Source organism: Spermophilus citellus (genome assembly GCF_964194105.1).
Source record: "Spermophilus citellus genome assembly, chromosome: 11".
Taxonomy (NCBI): Eukaryota; Metazoa; Chordata; class Mammalia; order Rodentia; family Sciuridae; genus Spermophilus; species Spermophilus citellus.
The window spans coordinates 130,602,826-130,623,269 of NC_138192.1; positions in this window are offsets into that span (position 1 = coordinate 130,602,826).

Genomic DNA, 20,444 nt, shown 5'->3' on the forward strand with positions numbered 1-20,444 from the left:
ACTGTGTTCTCAGTAAGTTGCTCTGTGGTAAGCTCAAATATGTGTGGCTCACTATCTGTGTTTCTAAATTTCCTAGGTGATTGTCCTTATGTATGCTGCTTCATAAAAGGTTAAATTGTTTTGTCAAGGTCCAAAAAATAAAACCAAACTATTTGTTTTAAGGCTAAAATAAATGTTTTCATTAATTTGAGAACATTGGCACTTTTTTTTTCTTGCTTTTCAGGAAGATGTATCCTTTTTACTCATTCAGAGGTTTTTTTGTTTTGAGATACAATTAGGTGTTAATATTTAATTACTTTCACTAATCAGCATTGTCCAATCACCTGGAAGAATATGTATCTGGTAACACAAAATGGTTTCATTGAATTGGCATATATTTGAATCTGCCTAATTTGAATTTATTTTTGAGGTGACTTTTTAAAATGTTATATTGTAACTATATAGAACAGTGGGCTTTATTGTTACATAGTCACACATGCTCAAAACATAATTTGTTCATTTCATTCCCCAGTTGGTTTCCTCTCCCTCCCTCCCTTCCTCCTCCCGGTATCCTTGCATTACTCTATAGATATTTTAAATGTCCATCAGTAAAAAAATTTCATTTTATTTGCATAAGCATTTTTATCTCCTTCTTTTTTTTGGCATTTTATTTTTTATTTTTTATTTTATTTATTTTTTTAAATTTTTTTTATTGTTGGTCGTTCAAAACATTACATAGTTCTTAATATATCATATTTCACAGTTTGATTCAAGTGGGTTATGAACTCCAATTTTTACCCCGTATACCAATTGCTGTATCCCATCAGTTACACTTCCATTGATTTACATATTGCCATTCTAGTGACTGATGTATTCTGCTGTCTATCCTATTCTCTACTATCCCCCTTCCCCTCCCCTCCCCTCCCCTCCCCTTTTCTCTCTCTACCCCCTCTACTGTAAATCATTTCTTCCACTTGTATTATTTTTCTCTTACCCCTCCTTTCCTCTTATATGTAATTGTGTATAACCCTGAGGCTCACCTTCCAATTCCATGCAATTTCCCTTCTCTCTCCCTTTCCCTCCCACCTATCTTCCCTGTTTAATGTTAATCTTCTTCTCAAGCTCTTCGTCCCTACCCTGTCCTTGGTTACTCCCCTTATATCAAAGAAGTCATTTGGCATTTGTTTTTTAAGGATTGGCTAGCTTCGCTTAGCATAATCTGTTCTAATGCCATCCATTTCCCTCCAAATTCTATGATTTTGTCATTTCTTAATGCAGAGTAATACTCCATTGTGTATAAATGCCACATTTTTTTTATCCATTCATCTATTGAAGGGCATCTAGGTTGGTTCCACAATCTTTTTATCATGAATTGTGCTGCTATGAACATCGATGTAGCAGTGTCCCTGTAGCATGCTCTTATTAGGTCTTTAGGGAATAGACCGAGAAGGGGAATAGCTGGGTCAAATGGTGGTTCCATTCCCAGCTTTCCAAGAAATCTCCATACTGCTTTCCAAATTGGCTGCACCAATTTGCAGTCCCACCAACAATGAACAAGTGTACACTTTTCCCCGAATCCTCGCCAGCACTTGTTGTTGTTGGACTTCATAATGGCTGCCAATCTTACTGGAGTGAGATGGTATCTTAGGGTGGTTTTGATTTGCATTTCTCTGACTGCTAGCGATGGTGGGCATTTTTTCATGTACTTGTTAATTGATTGTATGTCCTCCTCTGAGAAGTGTCTGTTCAGGTCCTTGGCCCATTTGTTGATGGGGTTATTTGTTATCTTATTATCTAATTTTTTGAGTTCTTTGTATACTCTGGATATTAGGGCTCTATCTGAAGTGTGTGGAGTAAAGATTTGTTCCCAGGATGTAGGCTCCCTGTTTATCTCTCTTATTGTTTCTTTTGCTGAGAAAAAACTTTTTAGTTTGAGTAAGTCCCATTTGTTGATTCTAGTTGTTAACTCTTGCACTATGGGTGTCCTATTGAGGAATTTGGAGCCCGACCCCACAGTATGTAGATCATAGCCAACTTTTTCTTCTATCAGACGCCGTGTCTCTGATTTAATATGGAGCTCCTTGATCCATTTTGAGTTAACTTTTGTGCATGGCGAGAGAAAGGGATTCAGTTTCATTTTGATGCAAGTGGATTTCCAGTTTTCCCAGCACCATTTGTTGAAGATGCTATCCTTCCTCCATTGCATGCTTTTAGCCCCTTTATCAAATATAAGATAGTTGTAGTTTTGTGGATTGGTTACTGTGTCCTCTATTCTGTACCATTGGTCCACCCGCCTGTTTTGGTACCAGTACCATGCTGTTTTTGTTACTATTGCTCTGTAGTATAGTTTGAAGTCTGGTATCGCTATACCGCCTGATTCACATTTCCTGCTTAACATTGTTTTTGCTATTCTGGGTCTTTTATTATTCCATATGAATTTCATGATTGTTTTATCTATTTCTATAAGAAATGCTGTTGGTATTTTGATTGGGATAGCATTGAACTTATAGAGAACTTTTAGTAATATCGCCATTTTGATGATGTTAGTTCTGCCTATCCATGAACAGGGTATATTTTTCCATCTTCTGAGGTCTTCTTCTATATCTCTCTTTAGGGTTCTGTAGTTTTTATTGTATAGGTCTTTCACCTCTTTTGTTAGGTTGATTCCCAAGTATTTTATTTTTTGGGGGGATATTGTGAATGGAGTCATTGTCCTCATTTCCGTTTCAGAGGATTTGTTGCTGATATACAGGAATGCCTTTGATTTATGCGTGTTGATTTTATATCCTGCCACTTTGCTGAATTAATTTATTAGCTCTAATAGTTTCTTTGTAGACCCTTTTGGGTCTGTTAGGTATAGAATCATATCATCTGCAAATAGTGATAATTTAAGTTCTTCTTTTCCTATTTTTATGCCTTTAATTTCTTTCGTCTGTCTAATTGCTCTGGCCAGTGTTTCGAGGACTATGTTGAACAGAAGTGGTGAGAGAGGGCATCCCTGTCTTGTACCAGATCTTAGAGGGAATGCCTTCAATTTTTCTCCATTCAGAATGATGCTGGCCTGTGGCTTATCATAGATTGCTTTTACAATGTTGAGGTATGATCCTGTTATCCCTAATTTTTCTAGAGTTTTGAACATAAAGGGATGCTGTACTTTGTCAAATGCTTTTTCTGCATCTATCGAGATGATCATATGGTTCTTATTTTTAAGTCTATTGATGTGGTGAATAACATTTATTGATTTCCGTATATTGAACCATCCTTGCATCCCAGGGATGAATCCTACTTGATCATGGTGTATAATTTTTTTGATATGATTTTGAATCCGATTCACCAGAATTTTATTGAGGATTTTTGCATCTAAGTTCATTAGAGATATTGGTCTGTAGTTTTCTTTCTTTGAAGTGTCTCTGTCTGGTTTAGGCATCAGGGTGATGTTGGCCTCGTAGAATGTATTTGGAAGTTCTCCCTCTTTTTCTATTTCCTGAAATAGCTTGAAAATTATTGGTGTTAGTTCCTCTTTAAAGGTTTTGTAAAACTCTGCTGTATACCCATCTGGTCCTGGGCTTTTCTTAGTTGGTAGTCTTTTGATGGTTTCTTCTATTTCCTCTATTGTTATTGGTCTGTTTAGGTTGTCTATATCTTCCTGACTCAATCTGGGAAGATCATATGACTTAAGAAATTTATCAATGCCTTCACTATCTTTTATTTTATTGGAGTATAAGGATTCAAAATAATTTCTGATTATCTTCTGTATTTCTGAAGTGTCTGTTGTGATATTGCCTTTTTCATCCTGTATGCTAGTAATTTGGGTTCTCTCTCTTCTTCTCTTCGTTAGCATGGCTAAGGGTCTGTCGATTTCATTTATTTTTTCAAAGAACCAACTTTTGGTTTTGTCAATTTTTTCAATTGTTTCTTTTGTTTCGATTTCATTAATTTCAGCTCTGATTTTAATTATTTCTTGCCTTCTACTTCTTTTGCTGTTGTTTTGCTCTTCTTTTTCTAGGATTTTGAGATGAAATATGAGATCATTTATTTGTTGGTTTTTTCTTTTTTTAAGGAATGAGCTCCAAGCAATGAATTTTCCTCTTAGAACTGCTTTCAATGTGTCCCATAGATTCCGATATGTTGTGTCTGTGTTTTCATTTAACTCTAAGAAGTTTTTAATTTCCTCCTTAATGTCTTCTATAACCCATTGATCATTCAGTAACCTATTGTTCATTCTCCAAGTGATGCATGATTTTTCCTTCCTTCTTTTATCGTTGATTTTCAGTTTCATTCCATTATGATCAGATAAGATGCATGGTATTATCTCTACTCCTTTATATTGTCTAAGAGTTGCCCTGTGACATAATATATGATCTATTTTTGAGAAGGATCCATGTGCTGCTGAGAAAAAAGTGTAACTACTTGATGTTGGGTGGTATATTCTATATATGTCAATTAAGTCTAGGTTGTTAATTGTGTTTTTGAGTTCTATAGTTTCCTTATTTAACTTTTGTTTGGAAGATCTGTCCAGTGGTGAGAGAGGTGTGTTGAAGTCTCCCATGATTATTGTATGGTGGTCTATTAGACTCTTGAACTTGAGAAGAGTTTGCTTGATGAACGTAGCTGCACCATTGTTTGGGGCATATATATTTATGATTGTTATGTCTTGTTGGTGTATGGTTCCCTTGAGCAGTATGCAGTGTCCCTCTTTATCCCTTTTGATTAACTTTGGCTTGAAATCTATTTTGTTTGATATGAGTATGGACACTCCTGCTTGTTTCTGCAGTCCATATGAGTGGAATGATTTTTCCCAGCCTTTCACCTTCAGTCTATGTATATCTTTTCCTATCAAATGTGTCTCCTGTAGGCAATATATTGTTGGGTCTTGTTTTGTGATCCATTCAACTAGCCTGTGTCTCTTAACTGGTGAGTTTAAGCCATTAACATTTAGGGTTATTATTGAGATATGGTTTGTTCCTCCAGCCATATTTGTTTATTAATGTTACTAAACCTGATTTGTTTTCCTCTTTGATTACTTTCCCCCCTTTACTGTCCTACCTCCCACTGATGGTTTTCAATGTTATTTTCGGTTTCCTCTTCCTGTAATGTTTTGCCAAGGATTTTTTGAAGAGATGGTTTTCTAGCTGCGAATTCTTTTAACTTTTGTTTATCGTGGAAGGTTTTAATTTCATCTTCCATCCTGAAGCTTAATTTCGCCGGATACACGATTCTTGGTTGGAACCCATTTTCTTTCAGTGTTTGAAATATGTTATTCCAGGATCTTCTAGCTTTCAGAGTCTGTGTTGATAGATCAGCTGTTATCCTGATTGGTTTACCCCTAAATGTAATCTGCTTTCTTTCTCTTGTAGCTTTTAAAATTCTCTCCTTATTCTGTATGTTGGGCATCTTCATTATAATGTGTCTAGGTGTGGATCTCTTATGATTTTGCACTTTCGGCGTCCTGTAGGCTTCTACGATTTGGGATTCTGTTTCATTCTTCAAGTCTGGGAAGTTTTCATTATTTCATTGAATAGATTGTTTATTCCTTTGGTTTGGAGCTCTGTGCCTTCCTGTATCCCAATGACTCTTAAGTTTGGTCTTTTAATGTTATCCCATATTTCTTGGATGTTCTGTTCATGGTTTCTTAGCAGACTTGCTGAGCTGTCTATGTTCTTTTCAAGTTGAAATACTTTGTCTTCATTGTCTGATGTTTTATCTTCTAAGTGATCTACTCTGCTGGTAGTATTGTCAATTGAGGTTTTAAGTTGGTTTATTGCTTCCTGCATTTCTAGGATTTCTATTTGTTTGTTTTTTATTACCTCTATCTCCCTGTGAAATTGGTCTTTTACTTCCTGGATTTGTTTATGTAGTTCCTTGTCAAAGTGATCTTTCATTGTCTGATTTTGCTGTCTCATGTCTTCCTTGAGACTCCAGATCATCTGAAGCATGTATATCCTGAACTCTTTATCTGACATTCCATCTGTTGCAGCTATTACCTCTTCTAGAGTTGAGTTGACCTGCATTGCTTGTGGTCCTTTCTTTCCTTGTCTTTTCATACTGCTCGCGTTTTTTTCTGCTTGGTGAACCTGTTGTGTTTTTGAAATTTTCCCCCTATTTATTTATATTGTTCTTGTATAGTTGGGAGATCTCTCTTGCAGGGCGGGTAGTGGCTGTGCTCCTCCTCTAATTAGGGTGATCTATCTACCACGCTGGTTGGTCGCAGGTCTGCCCACCCTGCGGGCACGGGTGGCGGTTCTACTCTGCCCCCACTCCAATTGTGGTGACGTAACTACCACGCCCTCGGGTCGTTGGTCCTGATCCGGGTGTGGGCGGCAGCTCTGCTCCGCCCCTACTCCAATTGGTGAGACGTGTCTACCACGCTGGTCGGCCTCTAAGCCTGTTCCGCCGGTGGGTCGCAGATCTGCCTACCTTGTGGGCTCAGGCGGCAGTTCTTCTCAGCCCCCACTCCCAGTGGGGGTACCAACTGCCTCTCCAACGGGTTGCTGGGTCTTTTCCGGACACGGGCGGCGGCTCTGCTCAACCCCCACTCCAACCAGTGTGACGTGACTGCCTTGATGCTACTTGTCCACCACTCTGGCAGGCTGCCGGGCCTGTCCTGCCAGTGGGTCACAGGTCTGCCTACCTTGCAGGCTCAGACGGCGGCTCTTCCCCGCCCCCACTCCAAATGGGGTGACTTGGCTACCACGCCGGCAGGTCACTTGGCCTACTCTGGGCGCAGGTGGCAGCTCCACTCTGCCCCCCAGGCCCCCTCAGCACCCAGCAGGACCTGGACCGAGAAGCAGTCCCTGTAGGTTCCCCAGCCCTGGGCCAAAGCAGCTTCGGGAGCCAGAACCCGGCCTCTCCGATCCCAGCCACGCTCTGCTAGGAGCAGGCTCCACAGAGCAACCGCCACGGTTTCCCCAGCCCCAGGCCAAAGCAGCCCCGGGAGCCCGAGCCTGGCTGCTCCAAACTCTCCCAGCTCGGTGCACGCTCCGCTAGGAGCAGGGTCAAAGATGCAGTCCCCGCGGGCTCCCCAGCCCCAGGCCAAAACTGATCCGGGAGTCAGAGCCCCTCCGCCCCTCAGCGCACTTTCCACTTGGAGCTGGCCTCAGCACGCAGTCCCCACAGGTTCCCCCGCCCTGGACCAAAGCAGCCCGGGGAGCCAGAATCCGGCCGCTCAAAGTCTGGTGCACGCCTTGCCAGGAGCGAGCCCCGAAGAGTATTCTCCTCAGGTTCTCCAGTCCTGAGCCTGAGCGATCTGTCTGCGAGACGCAGGCAAATACCAGCCTGGAATCACCCGTAGTTGAATGAGCTGAGATCAGTAGAAAACAGGGATGATTACATCAGCTCTCCAAGATAGCGGCTGCTGTCCTCCTCCGTGGTCCGACCGGTGTCGAGAATCGAACTGGACCGCTTCTCTCCTCTGTCTCAAAGCTGGAACTCAGCACTAGCACGGCCAGTGCACAGCTTGCAGGAGCCCACAGAATCCGCATCGCTGTACTCCCGCTCCGGTACCTCGCCGCTACCCAGCGCGCGCTCCAAACCTTTTATCTCGTTCTTAACGTTTATTTCTATGCATTTTATTATTTGTGCACAGTGCTAGTTTTATTTATTTTGAACTGGTTATTGGTAATTAAAGGGCAGTTTTGTGCATTTACTTAATATCTAATTATATTCCTATATTTTTTCTTAGTTTGTAAGATTGATTTGGTATAGAACAGCATCTGCAAATCATTCTCCCTGCTGGTATTTTCACCATTTGCTTTACTGAAACACATGAGTACATTATTGGTCCAGGCAAGTTCAAATTGTATGCAGTCACTTGCAACTGAAGTAATCTTGACAAATACAAAACTAATGTTCTTGGAAAATGCAGGGTGGCTAAATTCGTGAGGAACAATTCATACATTATCTCAGCATCTTAGGGATGGACTGTGCCTTTTTATCTGTAGTTCTGTCTTCTGGCCTGTTCAGTATACTTTGAGGCATAACCCTATTCTCTCCCAGGCTGGCAGGTGTTGGAGAGGGTCTTCTCTTCACCTGTGGAAACATGACCTAATGCTCATTCTAAAAGCCTGGGGGACTGTGCCTTCAGGCATGTTAAAGCTAGGTACATCTTTCTGCTCTCGGGAAGACCAAGCAAGGAGATACATGTTGCAGGATCTTAACAAGCGGAGTCATTCAACAGGCTTTTCTCCCTTTCACCCTCTATCAGCACTGTGCCAGTCACCAGGAGGCACTGCCTGTGCTCTTGCCCTCTGCCCTGGGGTGGGGCCCTGCACTTTCCTGAACCCACAGCAAGGTCAGGGTGGCTCACCTAGAGGGTTTTAGGAAGTCAGAATCTGTATATGATTTTCTGTCACCATCATTTAGGAATGCCTATAAAACATGGAACCATATAGAGTTTCAAATATGTTTGGTTTTTTTAATAACATTCATATCTTAAAAATAAAATATTTGATTTTATATATGTATTAAAGGACATATATGGATTCAAACTTTAATAGATTGGGTGACTATATACATTTATAAATATAAATGTACAGTAAGCACAGTTCTCAAAGAAGAATTAAGATCACAGAGGGCCCTATGGTTAAGAGCCTGGGTATAGCACAGGTATAACTGTAAAAATTTTCATCCATAGACCTATGGAGTGTGTTTGAAATTGGCAGATGTCCCTTGGGAAAGCATTCAGTATTTGTATTGCTGAAGAATAGGTGTCATAGTCTTAACAGCATCGATTTTGTGAGAAGGAAACATTGATGATAGTGGGATTTTGTTTGGGAACATGGTGTCAAATCTCTCTGGCAATAATGGTGATATCAAGAGTCTGGCATCATAGAAGACCTCTAATTCCTCCATGCAGAGGGGTATCTGTTAATTGCACTTCTGTCAAGGAGCAAAGTAGTGCTGGCCTCACTGTTCTGCCATCTCGAGTCTCCTGTACAATTATTCACTTAAAGTCAATTTTGCTTGATAAACTTATAGCTACCTCTACTTTCACTTAGTTTTCATTGTGTAGGACATCTTGTTGGAATTCTGTTTTTTTAAATGTTAAATTTTTGCTACTTCTTATTTATGTGTTTCCCAAATTTTCCAAAAAGTTCTACCCATGTGTCTTTGTAGTTCGATGACTTTTCTGAACATTATTCTGAATTCTTTTTTAGCCATGATCTATTGTTTCATTTCCTGAGTATCAATGATTGCACCTTTATTAGTTTTTTGGGAGTTATCATGATTCATTTACTTAAATATTTTTTATTTTACATTGGTGTGTGTGCATTTCAGGGTACAACTGCCTGCTCTGACATCCACTGGTTTTCTTGAGGCATAGCTCTTCATTTACTGATTAGTCTATCCTGGATGTTCTAGGGTTATCCTACATAAAGAACTATCAGCCATGGGGTTGGGGCTGTGACTCAGCAGTAGAGCGCTCGCCTAGCATGTGCAAGGCACTTAGTTTGATCCTTAGCACCACATAAAAATAAAAAATAAAAAATGTATTGTGTCCAACTACAACTAAAAATTTTTTAAAAAATTCTTAAAAAAGAAAAGAAAAGAAATCTCAGCCATAAGCAGAAGATGTCAAGAGACCAACAAGTTTCATAGAAAATAAGAATTGAAGCTTTGAGGAATAATGGGGAATTTTGGACAAATTCTTGGTCAAGGGAAGCAATAGGCCAGTAGATCCCTGCAACTTCATTCCCAGGGAGTGGACTTATATAGTAGTGGTCACAAGCAAGGTGGCCTTCACCCAAGCAAGAATGCATTAAGTTTTATTGATCTAGAATGAAAGATGCCAGGCACGTTCCTGGCTCTGGCAATGTTATGGTGTTGCATGACCCACTCCAGTGACACCATAGTGGTTTTGTTTTTCTGTGGTATGCAGTGTAACTGTGCAGGGACTGGATAGGTTTATTCATCAGGCCAGGTTATGAATGAAGATGGCTGTGGTCATGTTAATCTGGCTCCCTACACTGTGACTCTAGAGGATGAGCTAGTTACCACAATAGGTGGGCAGGCCTGTTGATCACTCTTCAGTCATGTGAGCCACATGCCTTTGTTCTGACACCAGGGGTGGTAGCTGCTGAGCTCCACTCTCTCTTGAAGCAATTATCTGGACTGTGCTACCAAGTGGGCCTCCTGGCTGAGTACTGCAGTGGCTTCTGGAGAGGATGATTATATGATATATAACCTGGGTGGCCATTCTAGTCTTTGGGGTCTGTTATTCAGCAGAGGGTGCAGACTGGGTTCTGAGGTTATTCAGAGTCCTTTCTTAGGAAAGGTATGGCCTGAGGCTATGCTCATGCACAATTCAGGAATGCTTCTGTTTCAGAGGGGAGCCTTGGGTACCTTGTGGCTGGATGTATTGGAGGTGTAGCAGGCCTAACTCCACACTTGTCTTAAATGCACAGAGATGGGAATCTCTCTATGAGAGGTCTGTCATTGGCCCTGATTTTTTGCTGATTAGGGATACTGTTTGACTTTCTAATTGAAGGCTTTGTAATCCCTTTGACAATTTGGAATCCAGAAAGTGGGACCATCCCTGTGTTGGTGAGGTGAATGTGATGAACTTTGAGCTGGGCAGGAAAGGAACCATCTAGGACCAAAGCTAGGTTGAACTTCCCATTGGGCTTTTTATGGCAACCAGCTCTGCTGGTCTGAGGTTCGCCTGTCTCTGTGTTGAAGCATCTTAGCTGACAGCAACACTGAAGGTCCAGCAAGGTGCACACGCTGGTCATCGTGATCACCGCCTCCTCACTGCCATTTCCACCAGGGTTGCCTTTGAGGTGATAGTGGAGTGGGGTCCTGGAGGGATCATGGAATGCTAGGGTGCTGGGTGATGGCCGCAGGTCTCCTTTCCTTCTGTGGAGCCATGCTCCAGGGAGAGCATCCTGTGTGGTGGTGTGGATGTCTGGGGAAGGAGGAGGGTTGGCGTTGTCAGAGTGAGACCTTCTTCCTCCCCTCCCAAGCCAAGTGTGACTCAGTTCTGCAGACTGGTTGGGTGGCCTCAGGCTTATGCCCAAGTGTTGGAGTGTCAAAAGATGTCCTGGTCTGAGGATGATTGTTCACTGAGCTTTCTGTGTGGAGGTGGATTCTGAGACTCCAGACCACACGTATTGCTGTTGTCACTCTCCTCCTTCTGAGTCTCTAAAGACAATGATGTAACATGACAGTTGCCAAAGCAGTGATACAGCCAGTATCTGGTAACATCCAGGGTCTTGAAGGAACCACCGTGTGTTCCTAACAAGGGTGATGCCCCTAGTTTGGCTGTGGAATCGCTCTCTTGACTCTCCCTGTGGTATTATTGGAGAAATGCCACTGTGCTCACCTGTGAAGGTATGTAAAATGGCCTAATGTAGCTGAGTCCAGTGGAACAAACTGTAGCTGTGTACTTTTCTCTGGCTGGACACAGTGTGGGTCCTGTGGAAGGAGGGTGAGAACATGGAGACTGTGTATCCTGTGTCCACAAAGAATGCTCACTAGAGTGTGGGAGAGAGGCACTTACATCCCTCAGGGAGGGCTCATGGGTCATGGATCCACAACAGATCTCTAAGTCTCTGGTTGGGACATGAAATCATATGGGAAGTCAGAGGCCTTCTCCATTATGAGGCAAGCATTGAGTAGGTGATGACCTGCTGCTCTGGAGGAGTCAAGAGAAAGCGAGTTCCTATAGATGGTGGCCACATGGGGTCAAATGTAGCGGGCTCTCAATCCTGTTGTGGCATTTCAGAGGCCTCAGAGGGTTTGGGAATGGAGCATGACTCCTGTTGAAAGTTGAAGAGACAGCAGCAGTGTGAGTCCATGGCACATTCAGTGGTGAACCACATTCACTGGCCGGGAGCAGATCAGGACTGAGGCCCTTCCAGGAGTTCCTTTGAAGCTGGATCTCCCATTTCATTCTGAGCAAAGAGTCTCTGGTGCTATGAAGATAAAGTCTGGGTTTTACTTTGAACAAATTCTAAAATGTAATGTTTATTGAGGTTTGCCTTTTAATCCTTCCAGATGACAAAGTCCCAATCCATTGCCTAGTAATTCTGTTATTAAAGTCACATTGTGGTTCAGGGCATGATGCTCCTTGGAGGCAAAGATCATAAACCTGGAAAACACATAAGCCGGATAGGTCAATAGTTGTCATTCATTAATCAAGGCTCCTCTGAGTAAATGATTGACAGCAGGCATAATACATTTTCACAAATTGATGAGCACACCTACGTGAACAGTTCTGGTATCTAAGTACCTGGACTTCTTCTGCCTACTGTATCCCTTGAGCTTTGTGTCCAAGCAGCTGGATTGTTGGGGGCTCAGCTATCACATGGCTTCTGCTCTTTTGCCTGCCGTCCTTCCTCTGTGTGTGAGTTTGCTGCTGGCATCTGGCTCTGCCCAGGCAGGCAAGCTGCTGGTGGTGCCCATGGATGGCAGCCACTGGTTTACCATGCGGTCAGTTGTGGAGAAACTCGTCCACAGAGGAAATGAGGTGGTTGCTGTCATGCCAGAGGTGAGTTGGCAACTGGGACAGTCACTGAATTTTACGGTGAAGACTTTTTCAACTTCTTACACTCTGGGGGACTTGGACCGAGAATTCAAGATTTTTGCTGACACTCAATGGAAAACTCCAGAACAAAGTATGTATGGTCTAGCAATGGGTTCATCCAAAGCATTTTTTGACATCACTTTTTCACGGTGTAGGAGTTTGTTTAATGACAAGAAGCTAGTGGAATACTTAAAGGAGAGCGCTTTTGATGCAATGTTTTTGGATCCTTTTGATATGTGTGGCTTAGTTGTTGCCAAATACTTTTCACTTCCATCCGTGGTCTTTACCAGGGGAGTGTTTTGCTATTACCTTGAAGATGGTGCACAGTGCCCCAGTCCTCTGTCTTATGTTCCCAGATTGTTCTCGAAGTCCTCAGATGTTTTGAGTTTCATGGAGAGAGTAAGGAATCATCTAATATACTTGGAAGAGCATTTATTTTGCCCTTATTTTTTCCAAACTACCTTGGAAGTCGCCTCTGAAACTCTCCCAACACCTGTCACAATAGGTGATCTCTTCAGCCAAATATCTATTTGGTTGTTAAGAACTGACTTTGTTTTGGAGTATCCCAGACCTGTGATGCCCAACATGATCTTCATTGGTGGAATCAACTGCCACCAGAGGAAGCCACTACCCAAGGTATGTTGTGTCTCCTTTAGCACACTGCGGAAAACCTGGCTTTGGGCATTAAGAAAGAACCCTTACTGAGCTGGGATTCCTTTAATATCCATCGTGTCTGGCATTTCTTCCTGGGTTAACAATTGTTTGGTGCCTGTTCATTAAGTGTGGGTTAGCAAATTCTATAAAGCTGGCCTCATTGATATTTATGTGCATATCAGTATGGAATTCATGTCATTTTTTTTATCTGTTTGCTTGTTTGTGTTTGGTGTTGCTGGGGATTGAACTCAGTGCCTTGTGTATGTTCGGCAAGCACTCTACCAACTGAGCTGTATCCCCAGGCCCCAATTCATGTCATTTTTATGCTTTCTTTCTATTACTGCTTCAGAAAAACCCTGAGAAACATATTAGGATGTGAACCATTTTGTTATTATATTTTTTTGCCAATCCTACAGGCAAGTATTCTTAGCAGTTTTGTATGCATGTTTTCTTTTTATTAAAGTTATTGAATATGTATGCATTTATGTAATGCAAACTTCATACCTATTTTATACAATAATATCTAATAGTGAAGTGTACATGAGTTCTTTTTTTAATTTATTTTTTTTGTACATGAGTTCTTTACCTTGCATTTTCACTTGGCAATGTATTGTAGTCATGTTCTCCATTCATTACTTACAAAGTTAACTTGTTCATTTAGTAATTGCATTGAAAGCTTTAAGGACCTTTTTCTTTTGAACCCACCAATGGTGATAGATATTTAAAGGTTTTTTTTTCTGCTTTTTGCCTCTTTGAAGAAGACTGCAGTAACCATTCTGAAGTATTCTCTTTCCACTCTTGTGTTTCCCTACTTTTGCTGTTTTCTTTGTATCCTAGGAGCGTCTTAGGGGTAGAGCTGTTGGTTAGTTGCTGTGCTCATGTTATGCTTAACTAACCTTCAGAGTCTTGAGCAACCCCTCCTCTTTGATCAGTAGTGTATGGTGGCTGTAGCGTTTACATACCTTCTCCAGCTCCAGATGTTATAATTTTAAGTTTTGTTAATTTTATAAATGAAAAATCAAGCTTTGGATTTTGCTTTCTGTTTCCATAGTATGTGGGCATTTGCATTTCTTGGGATTTTACTATTCACATTTGTTAGCCATTTTTAACATGGCTATCTGTCTTTTTAGAACTAGTTTCTTTAATTCTCTATTTGGATATTAATTCAGCTTTTTAGTATGTGGCATGAATAAATTTTTTGGAGCTGTTCTTTATGTTTGTCATGTAGGATTTTTGATTTCGGGAGTCAAACTGGTAAAGGTTTTCTTTAAGAGTTCAGGATCCCAATTTGTTTGTGTCTTTCCTTACCTGAGATGTAGAAACATTTTTGCACATCATTTTATTTTTTTCAACTCTTCCAGTGTTGCTGTTTTCTTTTTGCAAAAAGACCTTTAAGTACACTGTCGAAACATCTAATTGTATTAGTTTTCTCTAAGGATAGTCCTGTGTCCCAACTTCTTTTGGTCGTAATTCTGTTCTTCATTCGTTGCACTGAACTGTGTGTGTCTGTGTGTGTGTGTGTGTGTCTATTTATGTGGCACGAATGTGGCCCTGTGTTATTAGGAACATAGCACAGCTCTTTTATATGTGCTATGAATATTTTTCCAATTGATTAACTCTTCCTAATAATTTTCTCTACTTCAACCTTTTAGGTTTTTGCAAATCTGACTCATGGACACATTATTTGCAGATTATGTTTTGTTGCTTTTTGTTCCTCCAGTGTTAAGAACATTTTTTATTTTCTCAAATAATAGTCTACTATCAGAACTCACTTTAATACTAATTCCATTATCTGTCACTTTAATTACACTATATACATATGATTGTAATTTTCTATGTGCTGGTGTGTGCTTCAGAACTGTTTTATTCCACTGCCTTATTTTTCCGTTTATGCTGCAGTACTGTGTTTTGATTAAGAAGTTTTGAATACTTGGGAGGACAAGGACTATAGTACCTATTCATATTTCTAATTTATCTTGTGATTCTCATAATGTGTTTTTTTTCATAAAATTTAAAGTCATTTTGTTGAGGTCTGAAAATAAAAGTAATTATGACGTTTCAGGGAATATTACATTACATATTTTCACTCATGTGAGAACATTTGAAAAGTTTAGTTTTTCTTTTTTCACCCAAGAATATGTATTTCTTTTTACTTGTGCATATGTCTTTTAAAATATCTATCAGATACTTCATTTACATAACATCTTTTTTCTTAAAATTGTTTAGACATTTTTTGAGCAAAGGCAATTTTCATTTTCTGAAGTTTAAAGAACAATTTTTGCAACTTTATGTCCAGCTTATTCCTATTTTTTCTTTTTCAGTTCCAATATTTATTATCTGTGTAATACCATGTATATTTATTGGACCCAATACCTGAAAAACACTGTGATTTAGGCAGTTTAAAGTGGGATTAAATTCTTCGAAACTGAAAAGGTCTTGATGAATACAAAAGTAATAGTGTTGGCAAGTGTACCGTATCTAGATTATAGTGGAGCAGGCTGTGTTATCTCAGTATATGATTTTATTAGGGATGGACTATGGGTGTTTCATCTGTTGCATGTTCAGTAGAGTTTGTAACAGTTCCATTCTCTTATATATTCACAGGTATTTAGTAAGAGTATCCTTTCAGCCAACTGGTGGGATAGTGAAAGATTTCTCATTCTAAAGGCTTGGAGACTACAGTGTTAGGGGTGTGAAAACCATACACAGCTTTCTGCATTTGGCAGAGTTTTTTAAAAGAGTCTGTTTGACCAGCTGGTGGAAACACAATATAATGCTCCTTGTAAAAGGCTGGGAGTTGACAGTTGTAGGTGAGTCAAAGCCAGGCATGGTTTCTTGCTCTTGCTAAGACCAAGCAAGGAGATGCATGTGGCAGGACCATAAAAAGCTGATCCATTTAAAAGCTCTCTCCCCTTTGTCCTAGATCAGTACAGTTCCAAGCAACACCCAGGCCCTTTGCATGCCCTGTCCTCCACCCTAGATTTCCTGAATGAACACTGAGATTGACATGGCCCGTGGTGTCACCAGAGTGGCTTAGAGATACAGAGCTGCATAGGATTTTATATCACCATCAAATAGAAATGTCTATAAAATATGGAACATATGGAACTTCACAGAGTTTTTAATATGCTTGGTTTATATAATACACTTATAGTTTTAAAGAGTAAATAAAATATTTGGTTTTATATGTGCATAGAAGATGTGTGTGTGTGCACGAGTTTTCACATATTGGAAGATTATGTATTCATGTATCATTTATGAATATAACATAAAGCAAAATTTTCAGAGGGCCCTTTGATTAAGATCCTGGGTACAGCACATGTACAAGTGTAAACTTTCATCCAAAGAGCTATGAAATGTGTGTGTTTCTGCATCCTTGTTTCAGAGGAGTAGGTGTCTCTCAGGAAAGCATTCAGTGTTTGTATTGCTGGAGGAGAGGGGTCATGGTCTGAACTGCATCTGTCTAGTGAAAAGGAGCATTGGTGATTGAATGTGTGATTGTGTACCTATGTTTGTGTGTGTGTCAAGGGCATGGGTTTGTGTGCCTTGTTCAAGTGCCACGGAGGGAATTTTAACGATGGCATCTTAAATACATACTGGCATGAATGTTCATGGAAGCATCATTCACAGCAGTGAAAAGAAAAACAACCCACCAATATCTTGGTGGATGAACAGATTAAAAACATGATGCATTCAAACAAGAGAACCACATTAACCGGCATTCACCTGCAAAGAGAAAAGAAATATGGATACAAGCTACAAAATATACAAAACTTGCAAACACCTGAAGTGAGGGGTCAAACACCAAAGGCCACAAATGTATCATCCATCTCATTTATACAATACCCAGAATAGGCAAGTTCAGAGAGACAGCAGAGACTGAGGGGGCAGGGAATGGGAGTCACTGCTTCAAAGGATTTTTTTGGGGTGATGAGAATCTAGAACTGGGGTGTGGTGGTTCACAGCATCATGACTGTCCAGAAAGACACAGAATTCTTCACTTTAAAATCCCTAAGACAGGGCTGGAGATGTGGCTCAAGTGGTAGCGTGCTTGCCTAGCATGCGTGAGGCACTGGGTTCGATTTTCAGCACCACATAAATGTGAAATAAAGATATTGTGTCCACCTAAAACAAAAAATAAATATTTAAAATAAAATAAAATCACGAAAACAGTGAATGTTTTGCCAAGGGTATTTTACCCCAGTGTGTTGTGAGGACCTGCAGGGTATGTTGGCCCCTTCTCCCGTAGACTTTGCTAGATATTTTGGCGGTGGGGCAGATGGCGAGGCAAGGGTGGTTGGGAAGAGGTTGTTTCCACTGGGTAATTTAGATGATGATTTGGACATTTGACCCTTGAAGGGACTGTAGCTATGCACAGCATCTTGTCTGTTAGCACGTCCTATTCAAAGAGCATCATGAAATTAAATTGTTAGCATCAGTGCTTCTCAAGATTTGAAATGAAGGAACAGTAGGAAAAATGCAAGAAATATGGATGCTTAATTTTATGAAAGGTAAGAGGAATTCTAGAAATTGGAATATAGCAAAGACATAAAAAATAAAAAGCAAGACCCCTTAGGAGGGGCTTGGGTGGCAAGGCAGCAGCAATTTTTGTGAGAGTGTCTAGTGTTGCAGTGTTTGCCCTGGTACCTGTGGGTGGGCAGAGCACTGAGCCAGCAGTGTGAGATGGACAGCTGCCTTGAGTGGCACCATTTTAGACTCAAGCAGAGGGTTTGTGTGACCGAGGTCTAGTGAGGAATAAACATGACGAGAGTCCCTGGTTAAATCGTGGATACCCTGTCATATGTCCTGAATGACTAGCGGACACCAGGACTAAGTCCAGCATCAGCTGTGTGTTTTCCTTGTTACTGTTTGGGAACATGGTGTTGAGTCTCTCCTGCACATATGTGACAACTCACAGTGGTTGTCCTGAAATGTTCCCAGATTTCCACAGACATTAGAAGTCCTGAGTCACAGGGGACCCTTTAGTTCCCAGCAAGGGGGACACCTGGTCATTGTTACAGGAGCCACTAAAGCTGGCCATCATCATCAGGAAGCTCGGTGACAAGAAGCCTTCAGGGAATCATCACTCTTCCACCTTTTGCTCTAAGTGGTGACGAGTTCCTCCCAAGCAGACACCAGCCCAGGAAACAGAGTCATCTTGTCCTGGAGATATTGGCAGAAGGGAGAGCAACGGACCCCAGGTGGCCCAAGAGTCTGGGTTTCACCACTTCTTCCCTCCTCAGGAGGGGGCTGGTCATCACACTGACGGTGTCCCTGAGGCAGAGGTGCTTCTGTCACCTCAGTGGGCCTGCAGCCCAGTCTCCTGTACTCCCAGCTCTGTGGAGGCCTCCAGCCTGCAAAAGCAGGCAGAGGGGAGTTGCCTCCCAGGGCCTGAATTTCCTTGCTAGGCTTCCATTAAGGCAGCAGGAACCTGAGAAGATCAATGTGGGAAAGGTGAGATGTGGACACCCGAGTCTCGATTGGTTGGCCCCATTGCTTCTGGGCCTGTGGTGAGGAAGCACATTATGTGGGGAGCATGTGGTGGTACAGCGCTGTTCACCTGGTGGCCCCTGGGCCATGAAAGAAAGGCAGGGAAGGCTGGGGCCCAACTGTCCTGTCAAGGGCAGATCCTCCAAGACACAAAGACCTCCCAGTAGGCCCCACTCTTGAAGTTTCCCCCACATGAAGTGGTGCCACACTAGGGACCAGTCCTCAAACACATGGGCCTTTGGGGGCATTCCAGCTCTAGCCTAGAGCACGTTCTGTAAGCAGTCTGTTTAGGGGGAGACCAGCTCTTCCACATCCCTCTGTGGAGCCTGCTTTACCTCTTACTCATAATAAACATCGTCACTTTGGCCGTCTCTAGTCCTCGACCCATGCAAACTGGGTTTAAGCGGGTGGCTGCATTAAGCTGAGAAAGCAACAGCAAAAGCCACACAACACAGAGATGATTTTCAAATCAGGGGTGGGGAGGGTTTTTCGACCTTCAGGGTCAGCTTCCATGCTGGAAAAAGCGCTGGAAAGAGAGCCTGAGCTCACTCCCTTTGTTTTATAGTGGGGACATCAGAGGCAGGAATAAGGTTTCCAGGATGGAGTCTTTCTTTGTGATGTCTTGTGGTCAGCAGACTGATTGACATCTTGGCAAGTCACACCCATCTCAGGTGCTGTTCAGGGTCTTAGGCAGAGCTAGAGGAGGAGGCTCACCTGCATCACGTGATCAGTCCCTGACAGGGAGTTCCCAGTGCCAGGCCTATCCCCTCATTTGGCTACTATGCACAATATTCCACACACACATCCCATGGATGGCTCGTGACAGCCGTCCAGTCTCTAAGATGGGTGAAGAAACATGCGGCAGACCTTGAGGATCCTTCCAGGGAGCACCTCAATTATTTTCTTTCATGTGATACTTTGGTAACAGGTAGCCCAGGTGCAGTCTCCACTTACCTTAGTGCCTACCTGTCTGCAGCTCTCTGAATCCTGGCATCAGAGGCTTATGTGCAGCTTGCTGGTGTTTCTGCTCATTAGCTTCTCTCATCTTCAGTGTATGCTGAGAGCATGACACAGACTTCCAAGTAGCACATTACATTAAAGAAAAGCATGCGTAAACTTGAACTAAGGAGTGCAATATCAAATAGTGAGGGGAGTGCTATCAAATCAAAACAGAGGATAATACTAGTGAAATGAGAAAAAAAACTAGCATTAAGGAATCTGAACTTAGTCTTTTTTAAGGTGTTTGAGATGGAGGGATTTCTTGCTGGGTCTTCTAGCTCTGGATTACAGCAGGTATTGGGAGGCATAGTGGATACTCAAACCTCAGCTGTGTTACCTGTGTGTCTCTGGGCACAGAGAAAGCAACAGCATCAAACCTTTCAGCTGTATATTTAGTTCTTCCCTGCCCACGTGCTGCGCCGGTGGTGGTAATGGGGTTCCCCTCGGTGGAATGGGCTGGCTGAGTACTATATGCCAAAAAAATAGAGTGATGAAAGAAACCAACAGAATACAGGAAATATTTTTTAAAATTGGGACAGGATGGGCTAGCCGATCACATGGATCGAGCTTCCACACTAAAAAGAAGAAAATGGAGCCTGCGCTTGCTTTCCTTTTATGGGAGGACATCGAAGGCCTTCCATAGAATGTTCTTTACCCAGTGCAGTCGAGTCCAGTACAACTAACTGTGCGTGTGTTCTTTCTCTGTGCAGGGCATGGTGTGGGTCCTGTGGGAGGAGGGTGAGAACATGAAGAATGTCTGTCCTGTGCGACAGGAGTGCTCAGTGGAGTGTGGGACACA